Below are 16,908 nucleotides of genomic sequence, written 5' to 3' on the forward strand. Positions count from 1 at the left end.
CTTGCCCCTGTTTTGAAAATTCCTCCCTCTCTTCTCTCTTCCCTGTTGGCCGTGTGATCTTCAGCCTTTCTCCATCTCTTTCTGCCCAGCTCTCTGTGTCTATTCATTAATTCTTCCCTCTCTGCCCTGTAGCCTGTAGCTTTTGTCCTTTCTCCATCTTGCTGTCTCTGGCTTCCCCATGACCCTGTTTTAGAATTGTTTCTCTCTCCTTTCTGTACGCATTGCGATTCCTTTTGCTCCCCATCGCCCTTTGTTTTGGGTGGTTTTTTGTTGTTTTTCTGGCTCCCTGTCCCTAATTCTTAATTCTCTGCCTTCTCATGCTCTGTACCACGTAGCCCCATGGTTTGTTTTGTGGTGTTCCCTCCCCGGCCCCTTCCCTCCGTTGTTGGCTGTCTCGGCTCCCTGTCCCCGTGGCTTCATTCTTCCCTCTCTGCCCTGTTCTTGTCGCTTGTCTTGTCTGTCTCCATCGCGCTCGGTCCAGCTTCCTGCCCCTATTCTTCTTTCCTCCCTCGCTGTCGTGCTGCCTGCCCCAGGTTCTTTGTGCGTCTCCAGCCTGCTCCTCTTCCTTCTTTGTTGGTCTGTGTCCTGCTCTTCCCTCTCTCTGCTGCCTCTCTTCCCCTCTCTCTGCTGCTTGTATCTCCACCTCCGTCAGGCTCCCTGTCCTTCTCTGGCCGTCCTGTTCCCTGCCTCGTGCCTTCTCACTACACGCACACACGCCCCCCCGCCCCCGTCCAGCCGGCTGCCGCTCTTCTCTTCTCTCTTCCTACTGTCCTGTGCCCTGCTCCTCACCTTTGGTGGCCTCCCCCTCTGCCCAGCAGCCCGTCGCTCCAGGAGCCAGGCGACGGACGGTCCCTTCCCTGCCAAACGCGGACAAGCGCGTGCCGTGGTTCAGCCCCAGCTGGCAACTCTGCACCAGGGAGCTGCTTGCTCGCTCCACCCTCAGTGGGCTGGGGGAGAGAGCTGGAAGGGTAAAAGTGAGAAAAATCATGGGTTGAGATCAAGACTGTTTAATAGGTAAAGCAAAAGCTGTGCGTGGAAGCAAAGCAAGGAATTAATTCACTCCTCCTTTTCGGCGGGCAGGTGTTGAGCCACCTCTGGGAAAGCAGGGCTCTGTCATGTGTCATGGTTACTTAGGGAGAGAAATGCCGTAGCCCCCCCCCCCCCCCCCCAAGGACTCCCCCTTCTTCCCCCAGCTGCGTGTGCTGAGCATGATGTCAAATGGTATGGAATATCCCTTTGGTCAGTTAGCTGGGAAAGCTTTCCCAGCTGTCCCAGCCTGCTTGCTGGTGGGGCACTGAGAGAACCAGAAGAGGCCCTGACTGTGGAAGCAGTGCTCAGCAAGAACCAAAACATCTCTACATTATTAACGGTGTTTTGAGCATAAATCCAAAACGTATCCCTTCCTAGCTACTGTGGAGAAAATGAGCACTATCCCAGCCACCACCAGCTCCGTGCGGCTGCGGCAACGGCGGCCGAGGTGGCCTTGGGGCAGGGGGAGCGTTGGGGACCCTGAGCCACGAATCGCTCCTGGGACTTGTTCCGTGCGCGCCTGCACCAACAGCTGCCCTCTCCTTTGGCCTGAGGGCTGCGTTTGCGCTCCCTTGGCGTGGGGCAAGGGTCTGTGATGGAGCCCGGGGGAGGAGGTGGTGCACTGTGGGGGTGAGGGGAGGGGGCCCCCCGTTGCTGCTGCGCCTCAGCTGTGGGCGGGGTCTGGCTGGAGGAGCCCCAGGTGCGGGCAGTGGGGCTGGCGGTGCCGGCTCCTCCCTGGAAAAGGGGTGGTGCCCTGCTCCGGGGGGCCAGTGTGAGCCGAGGGCGGAGCGGAGCGGAGCTGTGGCCGAGCGTCAGCGGGCTGCGAGTGTAGCGAGGGAGGAGGTGAGCGGGGGCTGGGTGGGGGGCCGCTGCGTGCCGGGTCAAGCCCCGAGGAGGGCTGCGGCGGGGCAGCGGCGGGTCGGAGCGGGCGGTGGGGAGAGCGAGGCTGTGCTGAGGGCTCGGTGGGGCTTCCGGGTGCATCGGCGGGAGGGACGGTGCCCCGCAGGGTGAGAGAGCGGGGAGGGCGGGCTCGCGGCGTGCCGGGAGCTGCGGTGGTGCGTCTGCCGGCTGGGCGGGCGGCCGTGTTGTGGCGCAGAGCATGGCGGGAGCTGTAGTCCTTGTGGCGGGGGGCTGCCGGGCGGCCGTGTTGTGGCGCAGAGCATGGCGGGAGCTGTAGTCCTTGTGGCGCGCGGCTGCCGGGCGGCCGTGTTGTGGCGCAGAGCATGCCGGGAGCTGTAGTCCTTGTGGCGGGGGGCTGCCGGGCGGCCGTGTTGTGGCGCAGAGCATGGCGGGAGCTGTAGTCCTTGTGTCGGGGGGCTGCCGGGCGGCCGTGTTGTGGCGCAGAGCATGGCGGGAGCTGTAGTCCTTGTGGCGGGGGGCTGCCGGGCGGCCGTGTTGTGGCGCAGAGCATGGCGGGAGCTGTAGTCCTTGTGGCGCGCGGCTGCCGGGCGGCCGTGTTGTGGCGCAGAGCATGCCGGGAGCTGTAGTCCTTGTGGCGGGGGGCTGCCGGGCGGCCGTGTTGTGGCGCAGAGCGTGCCGGGAGCTGTAGTCCTGGCGCAGTGGCTGCCGGCCCTGTCACGTGGCTCGCCGGGGCGCGGCGGGAGGCGCGGTGTTCCGGCGCTCGGGTGCCGGGCGGCCGTGCCGCGTACGGTACGCGCGGTGTATTTTTGGGGTTGGATTCGTGTTGATTTCTGGGGGCTTCCAGGTGCGGCCGCTCCCCGAGAAGCGGTGAGTTCCCCGGGAGCTGACAGAAGGGAAGAGGGAAAGGAGGAGGACCTTTTCCCCCTGCCCAGGGCGCAGATGATGGCCGCCGCCTCCCCGGCTCACCGGAGCTGCCGCTCAGCCTCCCCTGGCCCCCCCCTTGCCCCGTGCGCCTGCCCCCAGCCCCGGCACCTCCCCTGAAGCGTGCTGCGTAGCCCTTGGCCGCCCCCAGGCCCTGTCGTGAAGGCAGCGAGCCGGCCCTCGAGCGCACTGGATTCCCCCTCGGCGCAGGGGCCCTTAGCAGTAGCGCGGGGAAGGGGCGGTGTGTCCAGAAGCCCCTGCGCAAGGAGGGGCTTTGGCCAGGGTCGATCGACGGTAATGACGGTCGCTGTTTCTTCTTTCCCTCTCGCAGAGACCGTGCTGAGGACGTGGTTGTCTGTCCTTCCCCCGGGGATGCCGTTGACTGCGGCCGTCTCAGGCTTGCGTGGCTTCTCTCTGCCCGGCGTTGCCATCCTCGCAGCGCGGGGGTGAAAAGGGACACACAGAGCCCTTCCCGGCTGTGGACAGGAGCTGCCTCGGCTGAAGCTGGAGACGCCAACGAAAGGTAAAGCAGCAGAAACTGAAGGCGCTCTGGCTGCCAGCTGCCTTCCTGCCGCAGGCAAGAGAGAGCCTGTCCCTGCAGGTGAGGGAGGGAGGATCCCCCTTCGTAGCCCGCAGCGGGCCAGGCCACCAACGTGCACCGCAGGGTCTGTACGCGTAACCGGGAGTTGGGTACGGGCGTGTAGTGCACGAGCGAGCTAGGCTACGTGCCTAGGAAGCCTCATCTCGTAAGAGCGGTAAGACACCCGTGTATCCTCTTTAGGTGCAGGACGGCCTAGAGTCTGGAGCTGCAGAAGAGGCAGGGCGGAGAGGAGGGGAAAGAAGCATCTGAACGGCTAAATTGTGCCAGCAGCGCTGAGAGCGAGAGTCGCGGTGAGTCCTGGGCCACTGGGGCCCCGTTGCCTCTCTTGTGCATCCTGGGCCCTCCCTGTCTCTCCCCTGGCCCCCTCTCTTTCCTTACCTGCTGCAAAATGTTTTTTTTTTTTTTTTTTTGGCGCCCCCCCGCCCCTTCTTTCTCCATCTTGCTCTGAGTGGCTCCCTGCCTCCCCGTCTTTTCAGGCCTCCCTCTCTCTGTCCTGTAGCCTGTGGCTACTTGTTCTTTCTCCGCCTCTCTCTGCCTGGCTCTGGCTCCGTTTTTATTTTTTTATTCCTCCTGCTCTGTCCTGTAGCCTGTCGGTATTTTGTCTTTCTCTGGCCCTCTTGGTCTGACTCCGTGTGTTACCGAAAAACGCGGTAAAATCGGAAACAACTCCTCAACGCCGATTTAGTATTAAAGAGCAGGCGTTCTTTATTCACGGCGCCGGATGCACGGGGGATCGCTCCTCCTGGCGTGCGTACCTCACACACCTTTCCCGTAGAATTTGTAGATCAAAATTTTACGTATTCATACATATTCATTATCGTCCTGTCTACTGATCGGTACAAACTGGCTCGTTCCGTATGTAAATCACTGCGCAGGCTCGGTGGTGGTCCGTGAGTCGGTGGTCGCGATCTCCCCCTGCCAGAATTGCCTTTTACCTTCTTGGCTCTTAATCTTGGCAGTCTTGGCTAGTTTTCTCAGTGCGCTACACGAAACCGCGTTTTGTCATCCTTTTCTGACAGAAGCACGTTGTCTGTTGTTCTGCTGACATTAACGATCGCCTAGGGACTAAAATGCAGATCGACAGATGCGCTGATTCGTACGCTCCGTGTTCCCGTAATGGAACACCGTCTCTGGTTGGTTGACTTCATCGCTTTGGTTACACCTGTTCCTGTTGTTCAGTTTCTTCTTTTTTGGCTTTGTGTGATTCTCTCTGTGATTCTGTTTTTCTCTGCCTCGCTTTTCCCAGCTCCCCGTCCCTCACTTTGAATACCCGTTATCCTTCACCAGCTCACTCTCCCTTGGTTGCCATCCCCGTTTCTGAGTTCCTCCTGCTTTGCCACGTAGCCCGTGACTTTTTTCTTAATCTCTCTCTGTCTGCCTCAACGCTCCCGCCGCGCTTTTTAGTTCGTCTGCTCTGCTCTGTACCCTGCTACTGTTCTTGCCTTTCTGAGTTCTTCTCTGTCCAGCTCCCTTTCCCTATTCTCGAATTCCTGTTCTTCCTGCACCCGCCGCTGTTCCCTGTGATCTCCGTCTCTCTCTGTCCAGCTCCCTGTCCCTAGGTTTTAATTCCTGCCTCTGCCCGCCGTAGCCCGTCTAGATTTTTCTCTCGGCCTCTCTCTCTGTCCGGCTCCCCCTCTCTGTGTTCTAATTCCACGTTCTCTGTCACGTAGACCCGTGCTGTTTGTTTGTCCTCATCTCTCTCTGTCCAGCTCCTTGCTGCTATGTTTTATTTCTTCCCTCTCTGTCTGTCTTTGTAGCCCATTGCCGTTGTTTGTTTTTTTTTTTTTTTCCTACTTGTTTCTTCATGTGTCTCTGTCTGCCTCCCAGTGCCTGATCTTTAATTCCTCCTTCCCTGTAGGCCGCTGTTCCTTTTCTCCATTCTACATTGTGTTCTCTTTGGTCTCCTGTTCTTATTCATCGATTCCCTCCTCGCCGCCCTGTGGCCTGTCCCCATTTTATTGTTGCGCCTCTCTCCCTCTCTCTGGCTTCTTGCCCCTGTTTTGAAAATTCCTCCCTCTCTTCTCTCTTCCCTGTTGGCCGTGTGATCTTCAGCCTTTCTCCATCTCTTTCTGCCCAGCTCTCTGTGTCTATTCATTAATTCTTCCCTCTCTGCCCTGTAGCCTGTAGCTTTTGTCCTTTCTCCATCTTGCTGTCTCTGGCTTCCCCATGACCCTGTTTTAGAATTGTTTCTCTCTCCTTTCTGTACGCATTGCGATTCCTTTTGCTCCCCATCGCCCTTTGTTTTGGGTGGTTTTTTGTTGTTTTTCTGGCTCCCTGTCCCTAATTCTTAATTCTCTGCCTTCTCATGCTCTGTACCACGTAGCCCCATGGTTTGTTTTGTGGTGTTCCCTCCCCGGCCCCTTCCCTCCGTCGTTGGCTGTCTCGGCTCCCTGTCCCCGTGGCTTCATTCTTCCCTCTCTGCCCTGTTCTTGTCGCTTGTCTTGTCTGTCTCCATCGCGCTCGGTCCAGCTTCCTGCCCCTATTCTTCTTTCCTCCCTCGCTGTCGTGCTGCCTGCCCCAGGTTCTTTGTGCGTCTCCAGCTTGCTCCTCTTCCTTCTTTGTTGGTCTGTGTCCTGCTCTTCCCCTCTCTCTGCTGCCTCTCTTCCCCTCTCTCTGCTGCCTCTCTTCCCCTCTCTCTGCTGCCTCTCTTCCCCTCTCTCTGCTGCCTCTCTTCCCCTCTCTCTGCTGCCTCTCTTCCCCTCTCTCTGCTGCCTCTCTTCCCCTCTCTCTGCTGCTTGTATCTCCACCTCCGTCAGGCTCCCTGTCCTTCTCTGGCCGTCCTGTTCCCTGCCTCGTGCCTTCTCACTACACGCACACACGCCCCCCCGCCCCCGTCCAGCCGGCTGCCGCTCTTCTCTTCTCTCTTCCTACTGTCCTGTGCCCTGCTCCTCACCTTTGGTGGCCTCCCCCTCTGCCCAGCAGCCCGTCGCTCCAGTAGCCAGGCGACGGACGGTCCCTTCCCTGCCAAACGCGGACAAGCGCGTGCCGTGGTTCAGCCCCAGCTGGCAACTCTGCACCAGGGAGCTGCTTGCTCGCTCCACCCTCAGTGGGCTGGGGGAGAGAGCTGGAAGGGTAAAAGTGAGAAAAATCATGGGCTGAGATCAAGACTGTTTAATAGGTAAAGCAAAAGCTGTGCGTGGAAGCAAAGCAAGGAATTAATTCACTCCTCCTTTTCGGCGGGCAGGTGTTGAGCCACCTCTGGGAAAGCAGGGCTCTGTCATGTGTCATGGTTACTTAGGGAGAGAAATGCCGTAGCCCCCCCCCCCCCAAGGACTCCCCCTTCTTCCCCCAGCTGCGTGTGCTGAGCATGATGTCAAATGGTATGGAATATCCCTTTGGTCAGTTAGCTGGGAAAGCTTTCCCAGCTGTCCCAGCCTACTTGCTGGTGGGGCACTGAGAGAACCAGAAGAGGCCCTGACTGTGGAAGCAGTGCTCAGCAAGAACCAAAACATCTCTACATTATTAACGGTGTTTTGAGCATAAATCCAAAACGTATCCCTTCCTAGCTACTGTGGAGAAAATGAGCACTATCCCAGCCACCACCAGCTCCGTGCGGCTGCGGCAACGGCGGCCGAGGTGGCCTTGGGGCAGGGGGAGCGTTGGGGACCCTGAGCCACGAATCGCTCCTGGGACTTGTTCCGTGCGCGCCTGCACCAACAGCTGCCCTCTCCTTTGGCCTGAGGGCTGCGTTTGCGCTCCCTTGGCGTGGGGCAAGGGGCTGTGACGGAGCCCAGGGGAGGAGGTGGTGCACTGTGGGGGTGAGGGGAGGGGGCCCCCCGTTGCTGCTGTGCTTCAGCTGTGGGCGGGGTCTGGCTGGAGGAGCCCCAGGTGCGGGCAGTGGGGCTGCCGGTGCCGGCTCCTCCCTGGAAAAGGGGTGGTGCCCTGCTCCGGGGGGGCCAGTGTGAGCCGAGGGCGGGGCGGAGCGGAGCTGTGGCCGAGCGTCAGCGGGCTGCGAGTGTAGCGAGGGGGGAGGTGAGCGGGGGCTGGGTGGGGGGCCGCTGCGTGCCGGGTCAAGCCCCGAGGAGGGCTGCGGCGGGGCAGCGGCGGGTCGGAGCGGGCGGTGGGGAGAGCGAGGCTGTGCTGAGGGCTCGGTGGGGCTTCCGGGTGCATCGGCGGGAGGGACGGTGCCCCGCAGGGTGAGAGAGCGGGGAGGGCGGGCTCGCGGCGTGCCGGGAGCTGCGGTGGTGCGTCTGCCGGCTGGGCGGGCGGCCATGTTGTGGCGCAGAGCATGGCGGGAGCTGTAGTCCTTGTGGCGGGGGGCTGCCGGGCGGCCGTGTTGTGGCGCAGAGCGTGCCGGGAGCTGTAGTCCTTGTGGCGGGGGGCTGCCGGGCGGCCGTGTTGTGGCGCAGAGCGTGCCGGGAGCTGTAGTCCTTGTGGCGGGGGGCTGCCGGGCGGCCGTGTTGTGGCGCAGAGCATGGCGGGAGCTGTAGTCCTTGCGGCGCGCGGCTGCCGGGCGGCCGTGTTGTGGCGCAGAGCATGCCGGGAGCTGTAGTCCTTGCGGCGCGCGGCTGCCAGGCGGCCGTGTTGTGGCGCAGAGCGTGCCGGGAGCTGTAGTCCTGGCGCAGTGGCTGCCGGCCCTGTCACGTGGCTCGCCGGGGCGCGGCGGGAGGCGCGGTGTTCCGGCGCTCGGGTGCCGGGCGGCCGTGCCGCGTACGGTAGGCGCGGTGTATTTTTTGGGTTGGATTCGTGTTGATTTCTGGGGGCTTCCAGGTGCGGCCGCTCCCCGAGAAGCGGTGAGTTCCCCGGGAGCTGACAGAAGGGAAGAGGGAAAGGAGGAGGACCTTTTCCCCCTGCCCAGGGCGCAGACGATGGCCGCCGCCTCCCCGGCTCACCGGAGCTGCCGCTCAGCCTCCCCTGGCCCCCCCCTTGCCCCGTGCGCCTGCCCCCAGCCCCGGCACCTCCCCTGAAGCGTGCTGCGTAGCCCTTGGCTGCCCCCAGGCCCTGTCGTGAAGGCAGCGAGCCGGCCCTCGAGCGCACTGGATTCCCCCTCGGCGCAGGGGCCCTTAGCAGTAGCGCGGGGAAGGAGCGGTGTGTCCAGAAGCCCCTGCGCAAGGAGGGGCTTTGGCCAGGGTCGATCGACGGTAATGACGGTCGCTGTTTCTTCTTTCCCTCTCGCAGAGACCGTGCTGAGGACGTGGTTGTCTGTCCTTCCCCCGGGGATGCCGTTGACTGCGGCCGTCTCAGGCTTGCGTGGCTTCTCTCTGCCCGGCGTTGCCATCCTCGCAGCGCGGGGGCGAAAAGGGACACACAGAGCCCTTCCCGGCTGTGGACAGGAGCTGCCTCGGCTGAAGCTGGAGACGCCAACGAAAGGTAAAGCAGCAGAAACTGAAGGCGCTCTGGCTGCCAGCTGCCTTCCTGCCGCAGGCAAGAGAGAGCCTGTCCCTGCAGGTGAGGGAGGGAGGATCCCCCTTCGTAGCCCGCAGCGGGCCAGGCCACCAACGTGCACCGCAGGGTCTGTACGCGTAACCGGGAGTTGGGTACGGGCGTGTAGTGCACGAGCGAGCTAGGCTACGTGCCTAGGAAGCCTCATCTCGTAAGAGCGGTAAGACACCCGTGTATCCTCTTTAGGTGCAGGACGGCCTAGAGTCTGGAGCTGCAGAAGAGGCAGGGCGGAGAGGAGGGGAAAGAAGCATCTGAACGGCTAAATTGTGCCAGCAGCGCTGAGAGCGAGAGTCGCGGTGAGTCCTGGGCCACTGGGGCCCCGTTGCCTCTCTTGTGCGTCCTGGGCCCTCCCTGTCTCTCCCCTGGCCCCCTCTCTTTCCTTACCTGCTGCAAAATGTGGTTTTTTTTTTTTTTTTTTTGGCGCCCCCCCGCCCCTTCTTTCTCCATCTTGCTCTGAGTGGCTCCCTGCCTCCCCGTCTTTTCAGGCCTCCCTCTCTCTGTCCTGTAGCCTGTGGCTACTTGTTCTTTCTCCGCCTCTCTCTGCCTGGCTCTGGCTCCGTTTTCATTTTTTTATTCCTCCTGCTCTGTCCTGTAGCCTGTCGGTATTTTGTCTTTCTCTGGCCCTCTTGGTCTGACTCCGTGTGTTACCGAAAAACGCGGTAAAATCGGAAACAACTCCTCAACGCCGATTTAGTATTAAAGAGCAGGCGTTCTTTATTCACGGCGCCGGATGCACGGGGGATCGCTCCTCCTGGCGTGCGTACCTCACACACCTTTCCCGTAGAATTTGTAGATCAAAATTTTACGTATTCATACATATTCATTATCGTCCTGTCTACTGATCGGTACAAACTGGCTCGTTCCGTATGTAAATCACTGCGCAGGCTCGGTGGTGGTCCGTGAGTCGGTGGTCGCGATCTCCCCCTGCCAGAATTGCCTTTTACCTTCTTGGCTCTTAATCTTGGCAGTCTTGGCTAGTTTTCTCAGTGCGCTACACGAAACCGCGTTTTGTCATCCTTTTCTGACAGAAGCACGTTGTCTGTTGTTCTGCTGACATTAACGATCGCCTAGGGACTAAAATGCAGATCGACAGATGCGCTGATTCGTACGCTCCGTGTTCCCGTAATGGAACACCGTCTCTGGTTGGTTGACTTCATCGCTTTGGTTACACCTGTTCCTGTTGTTCAGTTTCTTCTTTTTTGGCTTTGTGTGATTCTCTCTGTGATTCTGTTTTTCTCTGCCTCGCTTTTCCCAGCTCCCCGTCCCTCACTTTGAATACCCGTTATCCTTCACCAGCTCACTCTCCCTTGGTTGCCATCCCCGTTTCTGAGTTCCTCCTGCTTTGCCACGTAGCCCGTGACTTTTTTCTTAATCTCTCTCTGTCTGCCTCAACGCTCCCGCCGCGCTTTTTAGTTCGTCTGCTCTGCTCTGTACCCTGCTACTGTTCTTGCCTTTCTGAGTTCTTCTCTGTCCAGCTCCCTTTCCCTATTCTCGAATTCCTGTTCTTCCTGCACCCGCCGCTGTTCCCTGTGATCTCCGTCTCTCTCTGTCCAGCTCCCTGTCCCTAGGTTTTAATTCCTGCCTCTGCCCGCCGTAGCCCGTCTAGATTTTTCTCTCGGCCTCTCTCTCTGTCCGGCTCCCCCTCTCTGTGTTCTAATTCCACGTTCTCTGTCACGTAGACCCGTGCTGTTTGTTTGTCCTCATCTCTCTCTGTCCAGCTCCTTGCTGCTATGTTTTATTTCTTCCCTCTCTGTCTGTCTTTGTAGCCCATTGCCGTTGTTTGTTTTTTTTTTTTTCCTACTTGTTTCTTCATGTGTCTCTGTCTGCCTCCCAGTGCCTGATCTTTAATTCCTCCTTCCCTGTAGGCTGCTGTTCCTTTTCTCCATTCTACATTGTGTTCTCTTTGGTCTCCTGTTCTTATTCATCGATTCCCTCCTCGCCGCCCTGTGGCCTGTCCCCATTTTATTGTTGCGCCTCTCTCCCTCTCTCTGGCTTCTTGCCCCTGTTTTGAAAATTCCTCCCTCTCTTCTCTCTTCCCTGTTGGCCGTGTGATCTTCAGCCTTTCTCCATCTCTTTCTGCCCAGCTCTCTGTGTCTATTCATTAATTCTTCCCTCTCTGCCCTGTAGCCTGTAGCTTTTGTCCTTTCTCCATCTTGCTGTCTCTGGCTTCCCCATGACCCTGTTTTAGAATTGTTTCTCTCTCCTTTCTGTACGCATTGCGATTCCTTTTGCTCCCCATCGCCCTTTGTTTTGGGTGGTTTTTTGTTGTTTTTCTGGCTCCCTGTCCCTAATTCTTAATTCTCTGCCTTCTCATGCTCTGTACCACGTAGCCCCATGGTTTGTTTTGTGGTGTTCCCTCCCCGGCCCCTTCCCTCCGTTGTTGGCTGTCTCGGCTCCCTGTCCCCGTGGCTTCATTCTTCCCTCTCTGCCCTGTTCTTGTCGCTTGTCTTGTCTGTCTCCATCGCGCTCGGTCCAGCTTCCTGCCCCTATTCTTCTTTCCTCCCTCGCTGTCGTGCTGCCTGCCCCAGGTTCTTTGTGCGTCTCCAGCCTGCTCCTCTTCCTTCTTTGTTGGTCTGTGTCCTGCTCTTCCCCCCTCTTTCTGCTGCCTCTCTTCCCCTCTCTCTGCTGCTTGTATCTCCACCTCCGTCAGGCTCCCTGTCCTTCTCTGGCCGTCCTGTTCCCTGCCTCGTGCCTTCTCACTACACGCACACACGCCCCCCCGCCCCCGTCCAGCCGGCTGCCGCTCTTCTCTTCTCTCTTCCTACTGTCCTGTGCCCTGCTCCTCACCTTTGGTGGCCTCCCCCTCTGCCCAGCAGCCCGTCGCTCCAGTAGCCAGGCGACGGACGGTCCCTTCCCTGCCAAACGCGGACAAGCGCGTGCCGTGGTTCAGCCCCAGCTGGCAACTCTGCACCAGGGAGCTGCTTGCTCGCTCCACCCTCAGTGGGCTGGGGGAGAGAGCTGGAAGGGTAAAAGTGAGAAAAATCATGGGTTGAGATCAAGACTGTTTAATAGGTAAAGCAAAAGCTGTGCGTGGAAGCAAAGCAAGGAATTAATTCACTCCTCCTTTTCGGCGGGCAGGTGTTGAGCCACCTCTGGGAAAGCAGGGCTCTGTCATGTGTCATGGTTACTTAGGGAGAGAAATGCCGTAGCCCCCCCCCCCCCCCCCCCCAAGGACTCCCCCTTCTTCCCCCAGCTGCGTGTGCTGAGCATGATGTCAAATGGTATGGAATATCCCTTTGGTCAGTTAGCTGGGAAAGCTTTCCCAGCTGTCCCAGCCTACTTGCTGGTGGGGCACTGAGAGAACCAGAAGAGGCCCTGACTGTGGAAGCAGTGCTCAGCAAGAACCAAAACATCTCTACATTATTAACGGTGTTTTGAGCATAAATCCAAAACGTATCCCTTCCTAGCTACTGTGGAGAAAATGAGCACTATCCCAGCCACCACCAGCTCCGTGCGGCTGCGGCAACGGCGGCCGAGGTGGCCTTGGGGCAGGGGGAGCGTTGGGGACCCTGAGCCACGAATCGCTCCTGGGACTTGTTCCGTGCGCGCCTGCACCAACAGCTGCCCTCTCCTTTGGCCTGAGGGCTGCGTTTGCGCTCCCTTGGCGTGGGGCAAGGGGCTGTGACGGAGCCCAGGGGAGGAGGTGGTGCACTGTGGGGGTGAGGGGAGGGGGCCCCCCGTTGCTGCTGCGCTTCAGCTGTGGGCGGGGTCTGGCTGGAGGAGCCCCAGGTGCGGGCAGTGGGGCTGCCGGTGCCGGCTCCTCCCTGGAAAAGGGGTGGTGCCCTGCTCCGGGGGGGCCAGTGTGAGCCGAGGGCGGGGCGGAGCGGAGCTGTGGCCGAGCGTCAGCGGGCTGCGAGTGTAGCGAGGGGGGAGGTGAGCGGGGGCTGGGTGGGGGGCCGCTGCGTGCCGGGTCAAGCCCCGAGGAGGGCTGCGGCGGGGCAGCGGCGGGTCGGAGCGGGCGGTGGGGAGAGCGAGGCTGTGCTGAGGGCTCGGTGGGGCTTCCGGGTGCATCGGCGGGAGGGACGGTGCCCCGCAGGGTGAGAGAGCGGGGAGGGCGGGCTCGCGGCGTGCCGGGAGCTGTGGTGGTGCGTCTGCCGGCTGGGCGGGCGGCCGTGTTGTGGCGCAGAGCATGGCGGGAGCTGTAGTCCTTGTGGCGGGGGGCTGCCGGGCGGCCATGTTGTGGCGCAGAGCATGCCGGGAGCTGTAGTCCTTGTGGCGGGGGGCTGCCGGGCGGCCGTGTTGTGGCGCAGAGCATGGCGGGAGCTGTAGTCCTTGTGGCGGGGGGCTGCCGGGCGGCCGTGTTGTGGCGCAGAGCATGGCGGGAGCTGTAGTCCTTGTGGCGGGGGGCTGCCGGGCGGCCGTGTTGTGGCGCAGAGCATGGCGGGAGCTGTAGTCCTTGTGGCGGGGGGCTGCCGGGCGGCCGTGTTGTGGCGCAGAGCATGGCGGGAGCTGTAGTCCTTGCGGCGCGCGGCTGCCGGGCGGCCGTGTTGTGGCGCAGAGCGTGCCGGGAGCTGTAGTCCTGGCGCAGTGGCTGCCGGGCGGCCGTGTTGTGGCGCAGAGCATGCCGGGAGCTGTAGTCCTGGCGCAGTGGCTGCCGGCCCTGTCACGTGGCTCGCCGGGGCGCGGCGGGAGGCGCGGTGTTCCGGCGCTCGGGTGCCGGGCGGCCGTGCCGCGTACGGTAGGCGCGGTGTATTTTTGGGGTTGGATTCGTGTTGATTTCTGGGGGCTTCCAGGTGCGGCCGCTCCCCGAGAAGCGGTGAGTTCCCCGGGAGCTGACAGAAGGGAAGAGGGAAAGGAGGAGGACCTTTTCCCCCTGCCCAGGGCGCAGACGATGGCCGCCGCCTCCCCGGCTCACCGGAGCTGCCGCTCAGCCTCCCCTGGCCCCCCCCTTGCCCCGTGCGCCTGCCCCCAGCCCCGGCACCTCCCCTGAAGCGTGCTGCGTAGCCCTTGGCTGCCCCCAGGCCCTGTCGTGAAGGCAGCGAGCCGGCCCTCGAGCGCACTGGATTCCCCCTCGGCGCAGGGGCCCTTAGCAGTAGCGCGGGGAAGGAGCGGTGTGTCCAGAAGCCCCTGCGCAAGGAGGGGCTTTGGCCAGGGTCGATCGACGGTAATGACGGTCGCTGTTTCTTCTTTCCCTCTCGCAGAGACCGTGCTGAGGACGTGGTTGTCTGTCCTTCCCCCGGGGATGCCGTTGACTGCGGCCGTCTCAGGCTTGCGTGGCTTCTCTCTGCCCGGCGTTGCCATCCTCGCAGCGCGGGGGCGAAAAGGGACACACAGAGCCCTTCCCGGCTGTGGACAGGAGCTGCCTCGGCTGAAGCTGGAGACGCCAACGAAAGGTAAAGCAGCAGAAACTGAAGGCGCTCTGGCTGCCAGCTGCCTTCCTGCCGCAGGCAAGAGAGAGCCTGTCCCTGCAGGTGAGGGAGGGAGGATCCCCCTTCGTAGCCCGCAGCGGGCCAGGCCACCAACGTGCACCGCAGGGTCTGTACGCGTAACCGGGAGTTGGGTACGGGCGTGTAGTGCACGAGCGAGCTAGGCTACGTGCCTAGGAAGCCTCATCTCGTAAGAGCGGTAAGACACCCGTGTATCCTCTTTAGGTGCAGGACGGCCTAGAGTCTGGAGCTGCAGAAGAGGCAGGGCGGAGAGGAGGGGAAAGAAGCATCTGAACGGCTAAATTGTGCCAGCAGCGCTGAGAGCGAGAGTCGCGGTGAGTCCTGGGCCACTGGGGCCCCGTTGCCTCTCTTGTGCGTCCTGGGCCCTCCCTGTCTCTCCCCTGGCCCCCTCTCTTTCCTTACCTGCTGCAAAATGTTTTTTTTTTTTTTTTTTTTTGGCGCCCCCCCGCCCCTTCTTTCTCCATCTTGCTCTGAGTGGCTCCCTGCCTCCCCGTCTTTTCAGGCCTCCCTCTCTCTGTCCTGTAGCCTGTGGCTACTTGTTCTTTCTCCGCCTCTCTCTGCCTGGCTCTGGCTCCGTTTTCATTTTTTTATTCCTCCTGCTCTGTCCTGTAGCCTGTCGGTATTTTGTCTTTCTCTGGCCCTCTTGGTCTGACTCCGTGTGTTACCGAAAAACGCGGTAAAATCGGAAACAACTCCTCAACGCCGATTTAGTATTAAAGAGCAGGCGTTCTTTATTCACGGCGCCGGATGCACGGGGGATCGCTCCTCCTGGCGTGCGTACCTCACACACCTTTCCCGTAGAATTTGTAGATCAAAATTTTACGTATTCATACATATTCATTATCGTCCTGTCTACTGATCGGTACAAACTGGCTCGTTCCGTATGTAAATCACTGCGCAGGCTCGGTGGTGGTCCGTGAGTCGGTGGTCGCGATCTCCCCCTGCCAGAATTGCCTTTTACCTTCTTGGCTCTTAATCTTGGCAGTCTTGGCTAGTTTTCTCAGTGCGCTACACGAAACCGCGTTTTGTCATCCTTTTCTGACAGAAGCACGTTGTCTGTTGTTCTGCTGACATTAACGATCGCCTAGGGACTAAAATGCAGATCGACAGATGCGCTGATTCGTACGCTCCGTGTTCCCGTAATGGAACACCGTCTCTGGTTGGTTGACTTCATCGCTTTGGTTACACCTGTTCCTGTTGTTCAGTTTCTTCTTTTTTGGCTTTGTGTGATTCTCTCTGTGATTCTGTTTTTCTCTGCCTCGCTTTTCCCAGCTCCCCGTCCCTCACTTTGAATACCCGTTATCCTTCACCAGCTCACTCTCCCTTGGTTGCCATCCCCGTTTCTGAGTTCCTCCTGCTTTGCCACGTAGCCCGTGACTTTTTTCTTAATCTCTCTCTGTCTGCCTCAACGCTCCCGCCGCGCTTTTTAGTTCGTCTGCTCTGCTCTGTACCCTGCTACTGTTCTTGCCTTTCTGAGTTCTTCTCTGTCCAGCTCCCTTTCCCTATTCTCGAATTCCTGTTCTTCCTGCACCCGCCGCTGTTCCCTGTGATCTCCGTCTCTCTCTGTCCAGCTCCCTGTCCCTAGGTTTTAATTCCTGCCTCTGCCCGCCGTAGCCCGTCTAGATTTTTCTCTCGGCCTCTCTCTCTGTCCGGCTCCCCCTCTCTGTGTTCTAATTCCACGTTCTCTGTCACGTAGACCCGTGCTGTTTGTTTGTCCTCATCTCTCTCTGTCCAGCTCCTTGCTGCTATGTTTTATTTCTTCCCTCTCTGTCTGTCTTTGTAGCCCATTGCCGTTGTTTGTTTTTTTTTTTTTTTCCTACTTGTTTCTTCATGTGTCTCTGTCTGCCTCCCAGTGCCTGATCTTTAATTCCTCCTTCCCTGTAGGCCGCTGTTCCTTTTCTCCATTCTACATTGTGTTCTCTTTGGTCTCCTGTTCTTATTCATCGATTCCCTCCTCGCCGCCCTGTGGCCTGTCCCCATTTTATTGTTGCGCCTCTCTCCCTCTCTCTGGCTTCTTGCCCCTGTTTTGAAAATTCCTCCCTCTCTTCTCTCTTCCCTGTTGGCCGTGTGATCTTCAGCCTTTCTCCATCTCTTTCTGCCCAGCTCTCTGTGTCTATTCATTAATTCTTCCCTCTCTGCCCTGTAGCCTGTAGCTTTTGTCCTTTCTCCATCTTGCTGTCTCTGGCTTCCCCATGACCCTGTTTTAGAATTGTTTCTCTCTCCTTTCTGTACGCATTGCGATTCCTTTTGCTCCCCATCGCCCTTTGTTTTGGGTGGTTTTTTGTTGTTTTTCTGGCTCCCTGTCCCTAATTCTTAATTCTCTGCCTTCTCATGCTCTGTACCACGTAGCCCCATGGTTTGTTTTGTGGTGTTCCCTCCCCGGCCCCTTCCCTCCGTTGTTGGCTGTCTCGGCTCCCTGTCCCCGTGGCTTCATTCTTCCCTCTCTGCCCTGTTCTTGTCGCTTGTCTTGTCTGTCTCCATCGCGCTCGGTCCAGCTTCCTGCCCCTATTCTTCTTTCCTCCCTCGCTGTCGTGCTGCCTGCCCCAGGTTCTTTGTGCGTCTCCAGCCTGCTCCTCTTCCTTCTTTGTTGGTCTGTGTCCTGCTCTTCCCTCTCTCTGCTGCCTCTCTTCCCCTCTCTCTGCTGCTTGTATCTCCACCTCCGTCAGGCTCCCTGTCCTTCTCTGGCCGTCCTGTTCCCTGCCTCGTGCCTTCTCACTACACGTACAC

The 16,908-nt window shown here is 59.7% G+C and overlaps 1 long non-coding RNA gene across 1 annotated transcript; it reads left to right on the forward strand.

The window, feature by feature from the left end:
• Positions 1-2,650: 2,650 nt before the first annotated feature.
• Positions 2,651-8,718, forward strand: LOC135311026 (uncharacterized). Its single transcript, XR_010370936.1, has 4 exons — positions 2,651-2,757; positions 3,143-3,334; positions 3,593-3,702; positions 8,531-8,718. It is a non-coding gene; the product is annotated as an uncharacterized LOC135311026 (long non-coding RNA).
• Positions 8,719-16,908: the final 8,190 nt, after the last annotated feature.

Source organism: Phalacrocorax carbo, unplaced genomic scaffold (genome assembly GCF_963921805.1).
Source record: "Phalacrocorax carbo unplaced genomic scaffold, bPhaCar2.1 SCAFFOLD_150, whole genome shotgun sequence".
In the NCBI taxonomy this organism is placed as follows: Eukaryota; Metazoa; Chordata; class Aves; order Suliformes; family Phalacrocoracidae; genus Phalacrocorax; species Phalacrocorax carbo.